Source organism: Poecilia reticulata, linkage group LG11 (genome assembly GCF_000633615.1).
Source record: "Poecilia reticulata strain Guanapo linkage group LG11, Guppy_female_1.0+MT, whole genome shotgun sequence".
Taxonomy (NCBI): domain Eukaryota; kingdom Metazoa; phylum Chordata; class Actinopteri; order Cyprinodontiformes; family Poeciliidae; genus Poecilia; species Poecilia reticulata.
This window is the reverse complement of record NC_024341.1, coordinates 11,289,369-11,305,312: the sequence shown is the minus strand read 5'-3', so window position 1 is coordinate 11,305,312 and position 15,944 is coordinate 11,289,369. Positions and strand designations below refer to the sequence as shown.

The following is a 15,944-nucleotide window of genomic DNA, read 5'->3' as shown; positions in this document are numbered from 1 at the left end:
AAATAATCAGCTGCAGATCTATGTGGGTTTTTAAACTAATCTCCCCAGACTTGCATTATTTGTTCGGCACAGGCAGAGCAGCTCCAGCCTCACATACGACCACAGAGAACAAACCCGACTGCTTGACTGACTCCAGGCAGCTGTTCCACTCAATGTGAACGCCGACGATAATTACAACCATTTCACCGGCATATGCTGAGGGAGGGAAAAGAAAAAAAGCTTCAAAAAGTTTAAAAAACAATGCTGGAAGTTTGGATATTTAGCAAAAAAAAAAAAAAAAAAAGAGTATGACCTTGATAGAAAGCAGCAGAGGATGCCAGACTTAAGAGCTGCTGTCTGCGCAGAATTACCTGGAATGGGACCAAACCCACGTTGCGGTTCCCAAGTCATTAACAGAAACGAGATGATTTTTATTGTCCCTGAAGAAAAAAAAAACACTATCAAATTTCATCGGAGAGGATGGAAACGCTACACAGACACGTCCATTTGCAAGCTTCGACGCTTTATCGGGTATCAGTTTCTTTCAGCGTTTACTCAAAACAGGTTGCCATGACCCGAGAAGTGCTGACTGTATTTGCACAACAATAGCATATATCTTGCAATCTTTTCTGCGGTTCATTGACTCTGCGGTGGTTTAAAGGTGTACCGTCCTCTAACATAAGCCTCATTTTGTCTAGTGCTTTAGTATTTTCCCCACATCATTTGTAAGGCTAATTCCCCAGTGGCTGCTGGTTAAATGTGATGTCAAATAGGGGATAAGTTCCTCGGCACCCTATTGGTCATGCCCTGCCGGTAACACCGCATTAAGACGGCTTGAGAAGAGCAGGGATTTCCAGCTGCAGTTCAGAGAGACTATTATAGCAGAAATCAAATGCGTTTCATGTGCAGGCAGCCAGGCCCGCTTATCTTATCCTTTCCAAATGTTTTCATTAAAGGGCGCAGTATTTCCACAAAGACAAAGTCATTAAAGTTCTAATAATATCCTCCTGTGTTCCTCTAGTTTGTCTACGTACACGTCTGTCCAAAGGTAAATTTACCAGAAACAGCAGAGAACCGTGGCTTTTTTTCTTCTTACTTGTTTATTACTATATAATTAGTGAATAAAATAGAACTTAAAGGAAAATCATACATGTTTAAGCAGTACAACAGTCCTAAATGTACAGCAAATATAGCTGAAGAAAACATTTCTGTCCCTTAAGCGTTTCTTCTATTCTTGTCTCACTTAACTGATGTAATTATAATATCAGATAAACTTCAGTTAATAAAAACAAATTTTTCCAGGGATTGAATTTATCTACAAAGAGAAAAAAATTATCAAATCTAATCCAGCCCTATTTACCCTTCCCAAGTAAATCAATGAATTAAGCTTTTACCAAATTGTTGAGTTCAGTTTCTCTAGTAACGCTCATGTTTGATGACTGTCAGGCCCATTAAAACCTAGAAATCAGCTGTAAGAGACCCTTTCTGACAGCATGATGTATGTAAAGAGATGTCACGTTTTAAAATCACTGACTGGGGCATGTTTAAGTTGACAGCCACCTCCAATTACCAGATTAACGTTAACAACACTCAGACGCTGCTACTGCCAACATTACTACACCTGATGATGCCACAGACACAAATACCATCACGGCACAGGTCAACCGGAAACCCTGGCTGATGGGGGAAGAACGACAGGTCACTGTAGAGCCAGCGATGAGATCAGCAAGAAACAACCTGACTAGCAAAGAGGCAGCACCAGAAACCCACCATTTCACTCACTGACAGCAAAAGACACAAGGAGCCTGTAGCAGGGACAAACGCACCTCATCACCAGTCGGAAAAGCTCAGCAGTGCTTCCACTTCCTTCACAGACTAAGAAGAGCCAGAGCGTCACTCCCTAATCCTCAAGTCCATTTTCTACTTTTTTTTCCACAGGAGCGAACAGGATCAGAGCCCGGTGGCAGCGTCCTTGGAAGAGTTTCAAAGCCGAACGCAACGCTAAAAAACACAAGAGAGCGCCGTATTTACAGCGATGTAAAAGCAATCACTGTCAGTTTACCACAAACACCGGGTGGCAGCGTTTGAGGCAGCTGCTGCCACAAAGTGTCTCTCTTGATCACAGATTAGTACAAAGGAGCAATTAATTTTCACACGCAGCCACGTCAGGTACCTTTCATGCTTGACAAATAAAGTCATCATTTTGAAAGCTGCATTTTGTACTAATCTGTTAAAAAGTGATGTATTTCCTAACAGAACTACTAGATGGCTTAGATCGAAACGTGTTCGTGTTTAATACTGGCCCAGTCAAAGTCCAGACTCAAATCTGATTGAGAATCGGAGACAAAACATTGAAAACCAATGTTCACAGAGAAGTCCATTCAATCTGGCAGAGCTCACGGCTGTTTTAAAAAGATAAACAGGCTGAATTTATTTCAACAAAGACAAACATACCATGCCTTCCAGATTTTAGTTTGCTGAATGTGCTACAAATCATATTTAATTTTATTTGCACAAGTGTGCACTGATATTTTATTTTTATTTTTTGGTCTATCACAAAAAAATCCCAATAAAATAGTCTAAGGTTTGTGGTTGTTGAGTAAGAAAATGTGGAAGACGTTACTTTGCAAGGCAATGTGATCAGTTATCCTTTACGATCTAAACGCCTTCAGGGCATTTTTTTTAAAGTCTCTATCAAACACTTGACAAACGCTTTGAGATGCAAGCGCTGTATCGTCAAAGTGATGGATGTTAGGACTTTAAAACAATCTTGTCATGTCGTATTCCTACGGATCACATCAGAACAAGCAGAAAACACTTGGGACTCGGTAATTTATAATTCAGTAAGTGGGAAAGAAAGTTTAAAAGGGTTAGAGTTACAGGCTGAAATTCCTGTTTCGTACCACACACAGGGAACGTCCGCAGCCAACTTTCCTTGTTTAACGCACACACACACGCATGCACACACACACACACGCACGCACACCCCCACACACGCACACACACACACACACACATATGCCCTGACACACACCAAACCTTGCATACATTCACAGAGGTGAGTGTTTCTGTCGCCCATTTCCTCTCACATCCCATGTTAGCTACCATTATCTGTGCCATGCTGATGGGCAACGATTTTCAGCCCAGGGAGAGTATATGGCCAGCAAAGTACACTGCAAATTGCAGCCACTATTAACTAATCAGTGGATGAATGTGCATTGATGGGCCTGATGCTGTGCACTACCACTATTACAGTCGGCCTCATAGTAAACCATTAGCACTATGGGGATTGGGTTTGAACATAAAACGCAGTGTTTCCAACATGCAAGTTGATCTCTAGAATTTTCACTGCAAATAAAAGAAAACTGAACGTGTATTCATTAGGTTAGTCTAAATTGTTTCCCTGAGAAATTCATAACACTTTATCATAAAAATAAAAAAAAATTAAATAACATGTGTACAATATTTAATTAGGTGTGTGGTTGACTAAGGGTCTTTTACAAACCTTTTTATGATAACAGAAATTTATGGAATACATTTTTAGGAGAGAGAGAGAGAGAGAGAGAGAGAGAGAGAGAGAGAGAGAGAGAGGCAGGCCATTATGAAACAACACTCTGGACAGGTGAGATGATGAGTGACTGCAGAAAATGCTGTAAAATCTGGATGTGTTTCAGTAAATTATTAAGTGTTAAAGAACAGATTCTACAAAAAATAAAAATAAAAAATTTGTATTAGGATCCTCTGAGTATTTGAAGATACATAATTAGAAAACACTTTGCACAATGGGTTTTTTGTTCTATTGTAATTGTAAGTGATTTTTACTTCATTATTACTAATAAACAAACATAAACCACATGAAGACTCTTTTTAATGAGCAGTGCGATGAGATCTCTTAAAATGCCAGTCGCTAATATAGAACGATAAAGACAGAGTTTTAAAATTTCATGTGTTATTGTTTCCATCTGTTTTGAAATCTAAGCCAATTCTGATTAACCGCATAGATGTGTTACATTTCTTTGAGATTGTCTTTGACTGTATTACTAGTTCGAATCTAGTTTTTGGTAACTTTGCGATTGTAAATATTTTGTATTTTATGTGCTCTGAATGATATTGCATTGCAATTTCTTTGTATAATAAGTCATAGGGAGAGGAGCACTGCAAAAGTACAGTATGCACATATTTGTAATTAACCCTTTTTTCTGACATCCCTGAGAATCAAATCTATACAAGCATTTTGAAAAGGTTTAGATGCAAAACACCCTATGTGACAAAAGAATAACACCACGTGCATGGTGAAGCTTTGTGGTGGCAAAATCATGCAGAGGGAAAGCTGTTTTTCACTGGAATCAGAATTGAGGGGAAGATTTTTGTAGCTAAATGTGGTAATTACAGAGGGACATAGGTGTACAAAATGCCAAGTACAAATTAATGCCAGACTTTATTTTTTGAAAAAAGTAAAGAGCACGTACCGATTTCCTTCCACTTAGCGATTGTGTACTAGTTGTACTGGTCAGCCATGTAAACTCTCATTAAAAGCACATCAAAGTATAAGAAAACAAAATGTGAAAAATTAAGAGGAAGGAATGTTTTTGCAAGGCACTTGCAGAAGAGTTTATCTCGACAAAAAAAAAAATGCATTTTTAATTGCATTTTAATTTCTGATCAAACAAAAAGAAAGAAGAAAATATTTAGCTCATGGTTCTGCTTTGGTAAATCTTTTCCACTTTTATGTTGCAGCTTAGGACAATATTTTACATGCGCAGGAGCAACTGGCACGGAAACAGACTCGGGATCTCTAGAGCCGGTTCAGAGAGAGGAAAGATGGCGACAGATGGGCCGAGTCCAGGCTTGTCATCTATGTGACTGACTAAGCAGCACTCTCTATTCCACTGCTCCATCTGCACATCATAAGTCTTCAAAATTCCCATATCCCTTTCAGTTTCACTAAAAAAAAAAAAAAAAAAGATACTAACAAAACAGAAATCCTGATAATTCCACCATGGGATTACATCTCTCATCTTTGTCTCCTTCTTTTCACGTTCAGTTTTATCATTCTTCATTTTATCAGTCAACGCAGAGCTCTGGCAGAGGAAAAACTCCACAAATAAAGTTTTGAAATTAATTTTTCTACGTGCATAAATCTCAAATATCATCATTACTATTTTCTTTTTAACCAAACTTCTACTTCCGTGTATACTTATAGTGGAAGCAGATCCAAGCTGACACCTATGAGAAAAGCAAACTTAATTGAGTATTTCTGCCACCGAGCTTCACTTGAAAGGTTTTTAACGACGGTTCTCCTTCCAGGCAAGAGAGAGAGAGTCTTATACGCCCCACTGGGTCAGGGGGCAGGCCGTGTTTGGCTTCTAACAAGCTGTAAACAGACTGAGGGAAACGGGCCAAGAGAGAAGTACAAGTGCTATCAGAGATAAACGTTCTGTAGCAGGAAGAAGAACTGCATGGCAGCACAAGTGCTCAAACACTTCTTTAATATCGTGACCAGGAGCTAAAAATAGAAGCACGTAAAATGTAAACTAATAAATGGACCAATAAGAGAAAGCAGGGAAGGGAAAATGAGCAAAACACTGCATTACAAATTAGGTTAACACAAGCAGCGGTCATGCAAATCGATACAGCAGAGACGATAGGAAAGAGCTACAGAGAAGTATGAGGATTAAAGATTTGCAACCAGAGGGTCTCTAAACAACACGCGCACACACACGCACACACCCCCACACACCTACACACACACATACGTTGTGGTGCAAATTGAAAAGCTGTAAAGCAAAATCAATATTCAGTCTTCAGGAGTCGACTGAAAGAGCAGGAGTACAATGCATTTGGTTTGCACTCTGAGGTCAATGTCCCAAAAATTTAATAAAACATAGGTCACATGCACACAGAAACGCTGAGGTTTATAGCGTCGACCCAGGCATAATATCCAACATAGCTACTGCTTTCACAAAATGTCAAACTTTCTGGAAGAGCTGCTTCATTTGCCCACCTCAAGGTTCTTATTACCTGAACAGGAACATGTTCTTTTAATGTTTGAAAGGTAAAATATGACAAAATGTACTATTATTTTGTATTAATACTAGCCACAACAAATTCCAAATAACACTGATTTTTCCACTTATAGCTAAAACCTATGGAGGTCTTATCACTGGAATTATTCTCCAACAAGTGCATCCTTATAGCTAACAAAAATAAATTAATAATAATAATAATAATAATAATAATAATAATAATAATAATAATAATAATAATGTAATCTGTCAGCCATTGGAGACCACACCACCCTCAGATTGAGACAGTTGTGAAGATCTAAATATAAAACCATATCACAAAACGTTTGAAAGCAAACAACGAGCAAAAATCTTTAAAATGCTTGAACTTGAACCAATTTTGGGAAAAAAAAATTCTTTCATGCCATTATCCAAATGCTATTTTTATATTTCATTTCCCTGGAATGTAGTAATTAATTCTTGGGCAGATTAAGCAACCTGAGATCGGATGTGGTGCCAAATGCTGGAGCATAAATTTCCCTTCGCAAAGAAATCCTGCGAAAGCTCCTTCTGAAAGCCCTGGCAGATCCTTAGAGACTATACAGTGTGTAGACCCTACAAAACTCTTTCAATCCTACGATGAGGGGGAAAAAACTACAACAGAAAAGACTCGACTTTCAGAATCATAAATTTAAGAAGTGAATCCCAAAAAAAAAAGACCTGTTTTTTTGTTTGTTTGTTTGTTTGTTTGTTTGTTCGGCTGGGTTTTTAAAATATATTTATCGTTTGCAATTTCCCCTTGAATGATTACAAATCCCAGAAATGAACTCAATTAGCTCCCTGCTTTTTCATCACAAAAAAGGTTATATTATTCAACTTGAAACTGTGCCATCAGAATTTGACAAAGATGAAAATAACCTCATTTTATAGGTGGGGGGTAGGAAAAAACACAATAAACAAAAAAAACAGCCACCTGAGTCTACATAAAAGCTCTCCCTCGACACCTCAGATCAATCACTGAACCCGTTAATAGGGATGATTAAACTCAGTGCTCCAGCAGACCCTGTGAGTCATAAAGAGTATGAGCCAAAATGAAAAGAAAAAAAAAAAGCCGAACAGTAAAAGGAAATCGTTCGTGGCCTTATAGTCGAGAGCTATTGTAATAAGTCAGAATTAGCAGCCTCCAATAAAGCACACGGTGCTGTCCTTGGAGGAGGGGGGGAAATACGCTGCCAATCCATTAATTACCCCAAACTATATTGGGCTGTTCTTTCAAGCCACATGGAGGTCGGAGGGACTTCAGTGGAGCTGATGTGCCACTAATCCTCTTGATAGACATTTCTTTGAGCCCTGAAATGATTTCCGAATCGTTTATCATCGAAATAATCTTTTGTTCACAATGGTTGTCAAAGTCTTTTTTTTTCCCAGCTTTGTGCTTCCCACAATTTTCTCTAATAATGTGGGGTCTCTTTATCTGTTAACAGCCAGTTCTTGACTTGTAAAAAAATAAAAAATCACTGAGTGAACTTGCCTTATCTATCTATGCAATTATAAATTGACAAAAAAAAAATGTTTGAACTTGATAATTGAGCTGCTGGCTTGGTTTAAGCTATCAGCCCCCTCTAAAGCTTACCAACAAAAAGTTTTGTTTCTTTTGTGTTATTAGTTATGAAAATTGAGGAGAAATTGTCCGTGTGGCTGCAGACATGTGACACCCTTTGTATGGCTTCTACGTAAAAGTAATAGTGACATCACAATGCTGTTAAATTCATTCATTACTTATGCATTTAAATTACTGCAGTGTTCTCTGCCTCAAGGTTAAAGTTATAATGGGTTGAACTTTGACCTATATCTGTATAGTCTATTGACACAAGACATTTTTCAGGTGATACTGTTTATTAGCCGCGTAAAACATGAAAATACAGCTTATGTTGCTGTTAAATGCAGCTAAAAGCAAAGGCTGGTCTGACTGGATGGAGCAGTTTGAATTGGCAGCCAGTATTAATGGATGGGACGAGTCTGTCAAGAGACTTTTTTGTCCCGTCTGTTATCTGGTCACGCACAAGATGTCCACAATGGAATCTCTTCTGAAGCCAGAAATAATTGTTCCCAGTTAAAGAAAGCAATGACAATATACTTGAAACCCCTTCACAGCGAAGCATGAAATACGGTTGGCTACAGCACACCCGTCTATGCATGAGGAGGCTTAGGACAAGTTGAGCAGAGATCGGTTTCTCAGGCATTTCTCAACAGGTAACTTTCAGATTAGTCTCTGTGCTGCAAAACCTAAAACTCTGGATTCTGGGATCAAAATTAGCAGGTGAGATCGAGCTTCTGCGAAATTTGGGAAATACCGTGGCTCTCTGATTCAAACTTTGATTCCTAAATAAAAGTTTGTCCTCTTACTGGTGGCCCCTCCAAACATCTGTGGTCGACAGACAATATGAGAGCATAGCATTTGATGTTTTGGGTGTCAATATTGTTATTTTTTCCAAACGGACTGAGGCATGTCCTTTACCCAATCAAGAGGCACATGAAATACCAAAGGTTCTGGTAGAGGAATGGGTTTGTAGGTCTGGTACTATAGCACTCATTTAGATCAAGAGAGGTTGTTTATATCAGTTTTACTAAGGGAGACATGCCAGCTCTCAAACTTCCATAAAACAAGAAAATCCCCATTCCATCCAAGGTCGATTTACCCACCCAAATGTTGTCTTTGTTTGCAGAGGATAACCAGCTAAACTCGGATTTGTGGCTGCCATATGTGACGATGGCATACTGCAGCAGTGTCCATGCCGGTACTGGTTCTACCCCGTATAAGGTGCTTTTTTTGGGCAAGAGACGGTGCTTTTTGTCATCGTCGTGTTGGATGTGGGGGCAAAAGGTTTGTGCCAATGTTGTGAATATGTCATTCAGTTAACACAGACATTATCCACAGAGACGGAAGCAGTGAAAAAGCACAGAGAAGGAAAGACATCCAGCAGTCTCCTGCAGCAAGACGCTACTGAGCAGCCCCTTCAACAGGACACCTCATCATCAGCAGAAGGACCAGTCCAACGTTCTTCAAATGGACAAGAACGGGGAGTTCAGGACAACCGGAGATATGGGGTCAGCAACAGTAGAGAAGTGTAAGTGGGACAACCATGTGGGACTTTGTGGACCATCCTTTGTTTCAGATGGTTCAGGTCATCAAGACGACCTGATTGAGAGAGTGGAGAGCCCCCTGTTTGGATGAGGGATTATGATTTGATGACTGACTTGCAGACAACTTCCTTTCTACGGGACGGGAGAGTGTCGTGAACAGGAGGACGTGTTGCTGCTGCAGAGAACTTGATGAGCGGTGAATTAACTCAACTGTGGGGTAAAAGATAAAAGGAACCAAGAGTAGAGACAGATGGGTGGGTTTGTTTCTTCATCTGTTGCTGGTTCTGGACTGATTTCATGTGTATGAACAGACTCCTAGTTTAGTACTGAATGTAGAGGCTGGGTCAAAAGAATTTAAACTGAGTCCAAACAAAGGCCCAAAACATCCACCTGGACATTTGTCTTGATTAGAAATACATGAAATAAAAAAAATTGCAATGGATTAATTTATTTTTATTCTGTCTGAAAACTCTGTAACTTGATCCAAGGAAAAGGATAAAATGCCCTTTGAGTTCAAAAAGAAACTTTTTGAGACAAGCCATGTGTGTCGGTGGTTACCGACACACATGGCTGCATGACAGAAGGCTGACACAAAGGTTCAAATGAAGACAAAGAATGAGAAAGTGAGAAAATTTTGAGGAAAAAAAGGATGGACAGGCATCCAATAAAAGGAAAGACGGGTATCTCTCAAAGCAATTAAAAGAAAAGAGAAAAAAGAGAAAAGGGAATGAAAATAACAGGTATTAATGCTCTTCGGACATTTTCTAATTTTTTTTTGTTAAAACTGCAGACTTCAATATATTTTGATTTGATTTCATGAGTGTTAGCTTTGAACAACCAAAAACCCTCCTAGACATAATCGTCCACCTAAGCCAGCATCCAAGGCAAGTGGGACAAAAATAACAGACAAGTAGGAGAAGAAACTTGATGTTTAAACAGAGCAATAAGACCAGACTTTCACAACTCATATGACAGACAAAGCAAACATGTGGAACAGGGTGCAGTGGTCAGATGAAACCAAAATGTAGCTTTTTTTTCCAACTTGCAAAATACAACTATAACCACACATCCCCTTGAATATATAATATCCGCATGGTGAAACATAATGTTGAAAGAGTCATGCTGTGGGGATTCTTTACTTAAGCAGGGACAGATAAGCTGCTCAGAAGGAGAACCTATTAGAGGCTGCAAGAACGACTGACACAGAGGTTCATTTTGCAGGAGAATGAAACTAAATACACAGCCTGCCTAAGACAGAACAGCTGAAGACGTTGGTCAGATAGTCACTTCACGGAGAAATGCCAAGAGTACATGTGAAATGAGAAAATCAGAAGTCGCTAAGAAGACCGTTCAGATCAGAAGCGTTGCCTATTCATTGTAAAAGTTGTTTGGAATATCAACACAGGGTTTGCTCGCATCCTTTGCCTGCGGGGTGGAGCATGAACAGACAATTTGGTGGGTCTTAGAAGGGTCAACAATTTTTGCTACACTGCACAAAATATGAAAATCAAATTAGGAACTAGAAAAGAGGACTAAAATTGACTGCTAAAAGGATGCTTGATTCAATTGCTTGCTCAGACTCTCGGCTACTCAATAATGAGCTCCTGCACCCATCTTTTAGTCACACTATGCCCCGGGGAAGGCTTTCTTTTAAAATCGACAAATAGAGCTTTAGGTCTTTAATCTTCTAATATGATTTTGTTTTGCTTTTTATGTCGCGGTAAATATGCGTGTCGACTTGTGTGTGCAATAAAATAATTGAAAGGCGATGTGAAAGTGCACGCCCGCCGACGTGGCTAATAAATCTTTCATGATTTCAGATTGGGAACATTCAATAAATCCGGCCAGCGGAGAAGCACGTTTCGCCGCCAGCTGCGCAGCTGCAGCGTCCCGAGTAGCTTTGCTGCCAACTGAATTCAGGTATTATTGGAGAAGAAGGGCACAACAAGCCGGAGGAGACACAGAGACGTGTTAATGATAACACTGAACTACGAGGAATCATTCTGCGAGTGTGTGTGTCTGTCTTTCTCCCCACATACGTTCTCTCCTCTATCCGTCTGACCAGGCCTCTGTTTACCGAGGCTTCAGCTACACACGCTCTATTCTAGCACCACCTACTGATGCTACTTTGACTGCTCCAATGTCTGAAGTGCAGTGGATTCAGTACTGCCTTAGAGTGGATGTGTCGCAGCGCGGAATGCACGGCTTCACTTGTATTACACGAACAGTGACGCTGGGATAATTACATTCTCCACCCGTTAATTTCATGGGCTCCTCTCCTCCTGAGTTCCAGCCTCCTCGTATTCAAATGATGCAAGCTCTTCCGCCGCTAAATCCAGCCACCTGCGCTTGGCAAACAGCTTAACGGGGCGAAGATAACTGAAACAGATGACTGTGAAATTCAATTTTACGACAGCAGATTCTCTTTTTGGCTTGGAGAGCCGTGCACAAGACCCCTGAATGAATGCATGAATAAAGTTATTACGTGACTCATATCACACAAACAAGAGAACCGCTGCGTTCGTTGCACTGCAGCATTTAAAGATATTATCCCGCTCTAACAAATAAATACACTGCTGGGTAGTGATGTATTAATTTCCAGTGTAGTACTTGACAAAAGTACTTTTTTTTTCAGAAAAGAAAGTCTCCTGAGAAATAAACAACTAATTCTCATTCGTGTTTATTTGGGTCGATGAAATCATGAGAGGGACAAGCATGGGGAGCTAAGTGACTTGAGTCAAATCCCACTTAAAAATTTTGCAGCCGTATTTGTTTCAGTCTGCTGACTTTGATAATCCATCCGGCCTTCACGGAAACTATTGGCAAAACTGAAACATCGCATCCTGACGACCGGGACCGTCTTCATTCTCTGACTGGAATGAATCTGTCGAGTTTTCTTCTTGCTAAACAGTTGTCCACTTTGTCACTGTGTGTGCAGTGTGAACTCAACTACCTAAACAAAAGGTTGTTTCTGAAATGACAGGTTGCTCTTGCTTCTTCCCGCTGGAACGATGGGGAAATCGACAAGAAAAAAATACATCCCCAGAGGTACAATTGCCTGAACAGCTGCTTTGTGCCTTATGTGATGTAACTAGTGCACCTGTGTACTGAACTTGCTTTTGGGAGGGTTCATGTTATTCCGATTAAAGAACAGTTTACAGAAAAACAGCAAAACAAAGACAAAAGCTGAACGTGGCGTTTGGTTGGATAGGTAGTGAACTGTCTTAAAGGAAGTTTGACTGAATTTACAGATCAGTCAGGATTATCTCCTCCTAATCCTTCAACCAGTCCAGATTCTCAGTACTTTTGAGTTAAATTGCCTAGGGTATCTCTAAAAGCATCTCCTCACACACACAGGCAGCCATTGGCTGCCAAATGATACATCGTTAGCAGCATAAATGTAGCTCTATTATTGATTCAAAGATCTCTGGCACAATGACTTCATAATCGAAAAGGTTAAACCACAGTGTTGAATCTGTTGTAGCCTGATGTATGGCTTGCTAACAAAGAGAAGGTTGGGTGACCTTTCAGTTTCTTCCTATTCTGTAAAGAATATCTAATTTTAGTTTTGTTTAGTCAGGTTTAGCTTCTATTAGAATAAAACAGACAGAATTCCTGAGATAGGCAGAAAGAATGCGTTCAGTGCTCTACGATGTTCAGTAGCATTCCTTTTATTGGGATGTGCATAATAAACTAAAACACTTAATCGGTGGTGTGAGGGATAAGGTTCAGCCCCCAGGAGGAAAGCATGCACCATGACAGAAAGAAATAGTTTTTCCGATCCTCCTTTGGTGAATAAATGCGACGTGTAATCTATGTGAGAAAAACTAGCCTTACTCTGCTGGTGGCTAATGATGCTGAAGTGGGTAGTTGATTCATGGCTTTAGGGTTGGATGCTAAATTGAATGGCTATTTTCACTCTTTGTTTTTCTTTCATGGTGTGGACTGTTTTTGATTGTAGTTCAAAATCTAAAACACGAACAGAAGTGGAGAAAGGCGGAGGCAGAAATTATTAGAATCCGGAGTTCCTGATAGGACATATAATCCAACTAGCTGCTTCTGCTTCGCCCGTGTTGTCACCTCGTGGCTGTAATCACACCAATTCAAGTGATCTTTTCGTGATTTGTCTTACCAAGGAGGCGTAAGGCAGTGTCAGACGCGTCAACTGCCCTGCGTGGTTAATCAAAGGTTGTCTTGTTCATCATATTGCCGATTATGAGGCTCAGACATGCAGAGTTATTGCGTGTATCTATGAATAAAACATGAACCACTAGGCCTTATTAAAACCAAGGACTATCAACGCCGGTGCAGGTCAGCTAAACTTCCCAGAGTGACAGGAGTCAATTAGATTACTTTGTGTGTGTGGAGAAGCAAGGACGAACACAGAAGTTTGGTTTGTGCAGCACGCTGACTTGAGTCTTTTTGGGAGTTGTGGGCATCAATTTGCATGCCGCATGATCACAGAGGGACCGTCGTCCAAAAAAAGGCACAGCGGGACAACGTAATTGCCGCGTGAATAAAGCTTTGACAGAATAGTTTGGGGTTTTTGTGGGAAAGTTGTGAGAAGGTGATGTTCCTACCTTCAGCAGAAACATCTGATGTTTTTCATCCAGATTAGTTCAGGTGTGCTGAAGCTAACAGCTGGTCTGATAGAGGCCAAGAACAAAGACTGCACTCGCAGAGATTTACGCAAATGCATTTTGTGAACCGTCTGCAATATTTACACAGAAGCCGATGCTTATTTACACTGAAAATAAAGGTAGGAGGTGGTGAACCTTCCCGTGTGAAACACCTACTCAGCGTGGAACGAGGAAAGCTATTCTGGTCAGAGAAAATTTTAAAAAAGATGGTGCAATAATAATAATAAAGTCTTAGCCTTTTCACCTCTTCACTTTTCAACGGGCGGATACTATAACTAGAAACACCTTAACTTCCTCTGTTCTCAGTAAATGTTTCACACCGGAGGGTTATTAGCCGCACATCGCCTCCAACCTTCATTTCTTGTATAAATAATCATCCGCTTTGGAGCAAATACCCAATGTGACGGAAACGTCATGATGGTTTAAATGTTCATAAAACAGTGTTTACATAGAAGACAGTAGTGCTTTTTGAGACTGGAGTTGCTTCAAGATGGTGGAAATCTACTTTAGTGTGAAACCTCCTTGATGGGCCGTAAGCTTCAAGAGTCTCAACTAAACAATCTGGATCTCTGCAACAAGCAACTCGTTTGCAACCTTTGAACAGAGCCTCCCTTAAAAAGAAAATCCTGAATTATCATTTTGAAGAGTTGTTCCTTACTGAAGTTTAGTAATAAAACTATTACCCCACTATCCCCCACTACTAACTCTAATGAGTTACGTCTTTCCCTTCACGCAGCTCTCTGGACTCCTGTCTCCTCTGCGCCCACCCGTTTTGTGATCTTGCAGACAGGTCGACCCACACCGAGGCGGAACGCTCGTTCACAGCTTGATGGATGACAGAGTTATCTCTGAGCCACCAGAAAGCAGACAAACACGCAGCCAGCCAAGTCCAGTTCTCCACAGGGCACCTTACTTATCTGAGCATGCCTGTCTGTAAAGATCTTCACTTACAGCTGTCCCTCTGTCTCTCTCTCTCTCTCTCTCTCTCTCTCTCTCTCTCTCTCTCTCTCTCTCTCTCTCTCTCTCTCCTGTTCCTTCTCCGACAAGCTGATTGTGTGTTTGCTGCTATTCCTGTCCTCCTCTGTGTTGCACAGCTCATGCGTACATCAGAATTTGGCATTTTCTACTCTCTGATGTCGATCAAGCCTCTAATAAAACCCGATGGCACAGGCTGTTGCACTGTGGCTGTAAGAAACCCAAAGGAATCTCCCTAACATATTGGCAGACGTCTTCCTGAATTTAAAACACTATTCCGTGCGCCGACTGGAGACTGAAATGAGGCGGCGTTTCTGGAAGAATTTGTCTCGTTTTGTTTCTGTATTGTGGGCGGTGGGTCAATGAAGGAAGGCCTATTTAAACCCCCCATTTTCTGTGACTTTGCTAAGTTGATCGATATGGAGCTGCAGCCATGAAGCGTGGTTTTAAAAAAAAAAAAAAAAAAACTGCACACAGAAGTAGAGAAGGTCGATTTGACTGACAGTAGATCGTGAATATCACACTCCGAGTGCAAATAAGAAAGAATTGTTCTTTAGCCCCTTGTTTCTAATAAAACAAGCAAAGAAAGGTCGCATACATTAACGTTTAATCACTGTGTAGGTGCCTCATCTTGGTTCTTCTCATCATTTGACCCAGAGGATCCAGGAGTGCAGCGCGTGAAAGAACTGCACATGTTTCTCACATGTGTGCAAACATAAAGGAATCACCTTCTTCACTTTTCTCTGACTTTGAGCCGAAAAGACACAATTCAAATGTCCTACAAAAGCTTTTGACCACAGCTCCTGCAGGAAAATTCTCCTAAATGAGCAACAAATTACCAAAGGAGAATCAGAGTATGGTATTTCTAAACATTACCCTCAATTAAGGACCAAGTCAATCAGCATTCCATCAGAAGAGACTGGTTATAATAGCTTAATTAAAGTAGAAAATAATTGTAAGAGACATCAAATACTCAAGAATTAAATTTTTCTCCCACTTTGCCAGATATGCAAGCAGTTGTTATTCATCCAGCAGCATAAATATGAGGAAAATGTCCAGGCAGATCGTTTTGCATCAGCAGCTTCAATATAATGCAAATCCCTCCTGGCATACCGTTGTACACAAATATGCGAAATGTAGCTTTTGAGTTATTAAACACTCTCTCTCTCTCTCTCTCTCTCTCTCTCTCTCTCTCTATATA

General features: G+C 40.3%; 1 protein-coding gene across 1 annotated transcript in view; it reads right to left on the bottom strand.

Annotated features, from left to right (window-relative positions):
* calcr (calcitonin receptor) overlaps nt 1-15,944 on the bottom strand; it is a 68,094-nt gene that overhangs the window by 51,400 nt on the left and 750 nt on the right. The window lies entirely within an intron of this gene.